This window comes from Eptatretus burgeri, chromosome 16 (assembly GCF_056783735.1).
Source record: "Eptatretus burgeri isolate ZD-2024b chromosome 16, Ebu_testis_v1, whole genome shotgun sequence".
Lineage (NCBI taxonomy): Eukaryota > Metazoa > Chordata > Myxini > Myxiniformes > Myxinidae > Eptatretus > Eptatretus burgeri.
In genome coordinates this window covers 48,432,862-48,438,744 of record NC_140976.1, presented here as the reverse complement: position 1 = coordinate 48,438,744, position 5,883 = coordinate 48,432,862, and the positions used below count along the sequence as shown (strand labels likewise).

The 5,883-nt window shown below is 43.3% G+C and overlaps 1 long non-coding RNA gene across 2 annotated transcripts in view; it reads right to left on the bottom strand.

The window, feature by feature from the left end:
• Positions 1–4,372, bottom strand: part of LOC147011041 (uncharacterized) — a 147,429-nt gene extending 143,057 nt beyond the window's left edge. For both annotated transcript variants that reach the window (XR_015052090.1, XR_015052089.1), the window contains exon 1: positions 3,778–4,372. This is a non-coding gene — a long non-coding RNA (uncharacterized LOC147011041). The remainder of the gene's footprint in view (positions 1–3,777) is intronic.
• Between the last annotated feature and the right edge of the window lie 1,511 nt (positions 4,373–5,883).

Genomic DNA, 5,883 nt, shown 5'->3' with positions numbered 1-5,883 from the left:
CCCAGATATTCAACTTTGGTGTGGAGGATTCCAATGAATACCACCTTCTTCTTTGGCACAACTGTTCAACTCCTATCCACCTACAAGGCCTTCATCCATAGCTTGATGGAGTACTGCTCTCTCCTCTGAGCTGACTCACCTGCCTCACAGCTTGCTCAGCATGACGCTGTGGAATCCAAGGCCGATACGATTATTGGAATGTCTCGCGATAAAGTTGAGTCTACAATACTGGTCTAGGTTTTAGAACACCCCAATTTTTCCAGTTTTTACTGAAATTTAAGCACTTTAATGTTTCAATGTACTCTGAAATTAAAACATAGAACAAATAAACAATTGCAGATAAAAAAAAATAAATCATGGAATCGTTTTGTTGAACACAATTTAATCGAAATTTTTGACTCCACAAAGTAGCCACCTTTTGCAGATATAACAGCCGAACATACTCGTGGCATTCTTTCTCCATTGGAAATCAAATATTGTTCGGAAAGTTCTTCCAAACACTGTTGCAGAAGTTCCCACAAATGTGTTGCACTTGGAGATTGCTTTGCTTTCACCCTTCTGTCCAGTTCATCCCAAACCAGCTCGATGGGGTTTAAGTCTGGAGACTGTGCTGGCCATTCCATGATTTGAAGCCTACCGTCTTGTTCTTTTCTTCGAAGGGAGTTCTGACATAGCCTGGAGGTATGTTTTGGGTCGTTATGTTGCTGTAGGATGAACCCCTGACCAACTCGGCATAGACCAGAGGTTATTGCATGGCACTGCAAAATGCTGTGGGTAGCCCTTTTGGTTCAGGGTACCAGTCACGCTCTGCAAGTCGCCGACTGGATCCAGCAAAAGAGCCCCAGATCATCACGCTTCCTCCTCCATGTTTGACAGTTGGTGTCACACGCTGAGGAACCATCCTTTCGCCAACTCGACAGCATCCAAAAACCCTGTGTGATTAACCGAAGATTTTAAATTTTGATTCATCGGTCCATGAGACCTTCTTCCAGTTTTCCATACTCCACTGGTGATGCTTCATGGCCCAGGCAAACCTCTTTTTCTTATTTTGCCATCTTAGCAATGGCTTTCTTACTGCTACTCGACCTGTCAGACCTGCAGATCAAAGTCTTCTCTTCACAGTTGAAACTGAGACTTCCTTACTTCGACCAGTGTTAAGCTGTGCTTGAAGCTGCTGTCCTGTGAGCCGCCTATCACGCAAGCTGTTGACTCTCAGAAACTTGTCTTCTGAATGTGTTGTGGCTTTGGGTCTGCCAGACCTCTTCCTGTCAGAGTTTCCTCCAGTTTCCAAGTGCCTTTTGATGATGTAGGAAACTGTACTCACTGACATCTTGGCTCACTTTGCAATTTCTCCAAAGGAAAGTCCGACACTTTTAAGGGTTATAATGGTCCGTCTGTCTTCCTTTGTTCATTGTCTTTTTCTTGCCATTATGATAGCAATATACTACTTCATGCAGTGCAATATTGACCAAATAATGCTTCAGAGGGTGTAGCAACACAGTCTGTTCCAACACTGATTTTATACAGACAGAGGGTTTGTAACTAATCAACAAAAGTTGGGACACCTGTAGGAATTGTTTGCATCAACTTTCAAGGCTTAATTTACTTCCATTGCTGCAGAACAGCTGCAGTTGTTAACCCATTACTTGTTCCCTGAAAAGGGAACAACTCTGAAATTTTTAACAACTCTGAAATTTGCATTATTTTTCAGTTTTTGGTAACCTAAACTTTTTTTTAACCTCTGGCAGTTTACCACTTAGCTTTGTTCCATTTCAGGTTATTCACTGGACTTCAACTGCTTAAATTTCAGTAAAAACTGAAAAATGGGGTGTTCTAAAACTTTTGACCAGGAGTGTATTGGCCGATCACTTTGCCATTGCAGACAGATCGGTCATCCCTATGTCTTCTACCTTTTAGTCTGGGCAAGATAGCCCAAAAATAGGCCTCGCCTTCCAAAAAATATACCAAAGCTGTATTTGGTACCATTCGTAGCATAATTTTATATCGTTTAACATTCTCGTTGCCTCATGCTGCCCTGTTGGGGAAATTATTGTATGTTGATTGAAGTAGAGAGGGTACCGAGGTAAAATAAGAGAAATTTGGAAAATACACAAATTCGGTAGTTTTGAAGATATACTTCCTTTTAAAGTACCGAGTAGCCGCTAACTGGTTAAAATAAGGAAGCAATCGGTGACATGCACTACATGTGCCCTGTTTGTGCTCTTCGGGGCCATAATGCTGCAAAAAGGTGCAAAAAATGACCAAATGTTCGGACAAAAGGCGTCCAAAATCCTGTAATGTGGTATTAATATCTTAATGTTTTCTGTCTTTCTTTTAAATTTCTTTCTGTTCTGTTTTATTTGTGTACACGTTGTACTTGTTCAGTTCAGAGTACATAAAATATGCAGCCAACATGCATGAGAGCAACAATTGAGTGTTGTCTGCCCATCCAGGATACCTAGCCTCTGGACACACTCAAAAATCAGCTTGGGTATATTTATTGGAAGGTCAAATCTTATCTCACCCAGATTCTTTCTGGTCTTCCATTCTCTGCTCCTTCCATGCTTTGTCCTAGGGTCTTTTGTGTGTCTTCAGAGTATTTTGGGTAATCTGGGTCTTTTGGGTGTTTTGGGTCCTCAGGGACTTTTGGGTCCTTGCGGTCTTTTGGGTGTTCAGGGTCTTTTGGGTCTTTGGGGTTTTTTGAGTCCTCATAGTCTTTGGGAACTTTTGGGTCTTTTGAGTCCTTGCGGTATTTGAGTCTTTTTGGTTCTCTGGGTCTTTTGAGTCTTTTGGCTCCTCAGGCTATTTTGGGTCTTTTGGTTCTCTGGGTATTTTGAGTCTTTTGGATCCTCAGGGTATTTTGGGTCTTTTTGGTTCTCTGGGTATTTTGGGTCGTCATGGACTTTTGGGTCCTTGCAGTCTTTTGGGTATTCATGGTCTTTTGACTCTTTTGAATCCTCAAGGTCTTTGGGAACGTTTGGGACCTTTGGGTCCTCGAGTACTTTTGGGTCATCTGGGTCTTTTGTGTCTTTGGGATATTTTGGGTCTTCAGGGTCCTTTAGGTTTTTTGGGTCTTTTGGGGTCTTCTGGGTATTTTTGGTCTTTGGGGTCTTTGAGGTCTTTTAGGGTCTTTTCAACTACGCTGAGCTGCTGTGCAAGTCCGACGTTCGTTGAGCATCACTGAAACAGCAAGACAAACGTCTTGGCCTGGAGCGTTGAAGACCTTGGAATTCAGACTGTGAATGAGCGCCATTTGTGTTGTGTCACAGAGACATGGCAGGCTATATCGGGAGCACTGAAGCATTTGATGAAGGGCGGGAAGACTGACTAGCATAATCGGGGAGACTGGAACAATATTTTCTGGTGAGTGGCATTGCTGATGAAAGACAGGTGCCAGCATTCTTTAGCGTAGTTGGCAACAAAATGTACGGGTTGCTTCAAAATCTCACTGCGCCAGACAAGCCATGCACTTTTGGGTGTATTTTCATGCATGCTTACACCAACACACACACACACATACACACACACACACACACACACACACACACACACCAATTAACTCACACTGGTTTGCAGAAGCCTGATGGGGAATTGGTGAAAATTCTCCAGGATAATTTATACCCAAAACCCAGCATAATTGCACAATGATTTTTGATTCCACAAACGTGATCAGCATAACGGAGAATGGTTGTGTGATTTTGTCGCCGAGTTGAAGAGGTTGCCTCAGCACTGCGACTTTAGTGACAATCTAAATGACACGCCACGAGACTGGCTCACCTGCGGATTGAAGAGTGGGAGTATTCAGATGTTCCTGTTATCGGAAAGTGAGATGTATCAGTAGTCTTTGGGAATGCAAGCGTACATGGGTGCACCGGAGCATGGTAAAGCAGAGTGATGTGACCCGCCCATGTTCCGATGCTGTGCTGTTTTGAGCCCGTGTCCGAATTAAACCTGTTGTTCCCATTTCAGAGCCTTCATCCCCGTCCTTTGTGAGTACATTACAGTGGCGACGAAGATGTCTTCATGCACCGGCATATTGCAAGAATATGCAGTTGTGGGTGATTATGAATACTATGCCGATCGTCTGAAGCAGTATGGACACCGATGACACCGATGCAGTACTTCATGGCAAACGAAATGGACACCGATGAGGATGCTGAAAGACTGCGAGCTGCGAGCAGAGTGTAATGAACTCACTGTTCCCAAAACTCGCTCTCAAACGAACTGCCGTCAAGAATTTGTCGTACGTTGAATGTTCCTCAGATTGTGGTGGTTCTTTCAATTGCTCTTGTTTGGAGCTCTGACACTTTATGCATAGTTTGTAGTTTATTTCTGTGCGCGCCCTTTTGTTAGGGGGTTCTTCGCTCTGTGCCATGACTTATCTGCAAATATAGAAAAAACACATAATTGATAATTTTTATGTTAAAGACACTACACGTATATTGTCTAAATATACAGAATCAGGCAAAGATATCAGAGTGGTCATATTGATGAGTGTTAGGGATTATGATTATGATGCCTATTGTAGATCTTCTACTGCATACACTGTGTCTGAAACTAGGAAACGAAATTTGTCATCAAAATTTTTATCTATTTTCGTCACTCGCTGGCCGCTATCTTGGATTTTTGTCATTAGCAATGTTTGGAAAAATTGGAAACAGCTGGTTTGTAGTCCTATGTGATCTTAGGAAGTGAAAAAACACAAGTTTCCAGATTCCACATGAAAAGTTGACCATTGTATGAATTGCGACATAACATACACCATTGGGTGCATCCGACAATCGAACACCTCTTTAATTTGAACAGTTAACACGCACGAATTCAAGGTACAGAATCTATTGTCGGACACCGCGCTTTCGAACAACAAAGAAAAGAAGATAATCCGGGTAATGAAGGGATGACCTCACACCCGTTCCGTGGTTCCCCCTACCTTCAGATTATAGCCTTTGATGTTATCTGGACGTAGGCCTATTGCAACTTATTTTCGGGTGTTTTTAATATGTACGTTGGATTTCAGACACAATTGACAGTCTAAGAGGGCGTGTTCAGTCCGGAAAGTACGTTGGATTTCAGACACAATTGACAGTCCAAGAGGGCGTGTTCAGTCCGGAAAGTACGTTGGATTGCAGACACAATTGACAGTCTAAGAGGGCGTGTTCAGTCCGGAAAGTACGTTGGATTTCAGACACAATTGACAGTCTAAGAGGGCGTGTTCAGTACGGAAAGTACGTTGGATTTCAGACACAATTGACAGTCCAAGAGGGCGTGTTCAGTCCGGAAAGTACGTTGGATTGCAGACACAATTGACAGTCTAAGAGGGCGTGTTCAGTCCGGAAAGTACGTTGGATTTCAGACACAATTGACAGTCTAAGAGGGCGTGTTCAGTACGGAAAGTACGTTGGATTTCAGACACAATTGACAGTCCAAGAGGGCGTGTTCAGTCCGGAAAGTACGTTGGATTGCAGACACAATTGACAGTCTCAGACGGCGTGTTCAATACGGAAAGTACGTTGGATTGCAGACACAATTGACAGTCCAAGAGGGCGTGTTCAGTCTGGGAAGTACGTTGGATTTCAGACACAAATTGACAGTCTAAGAGGGCGTGTTCAGTCTGGGAAGTACGTTGGATTTCAGACACAATTGACAGTCCAAGAGGGCGTGTTCAGTCCGGAAAGTACGTTGGATTTCAGACACAAATTGACAGTCCAAGAGGGCGTGTTCAGTCTGGGAAGTACGTTGGATTTCAGACACAATTGACAGTCCAAGAGGGCGTGTTCAGGCTGGGAAGTACGTTGGATTTCAGACAAAATTGACAGTCCAAGAGGGCGTGTTCAGTCCGGAAAGTACGTTGGATTTCAGACAAAATTGACAGTCCAAGAGGGC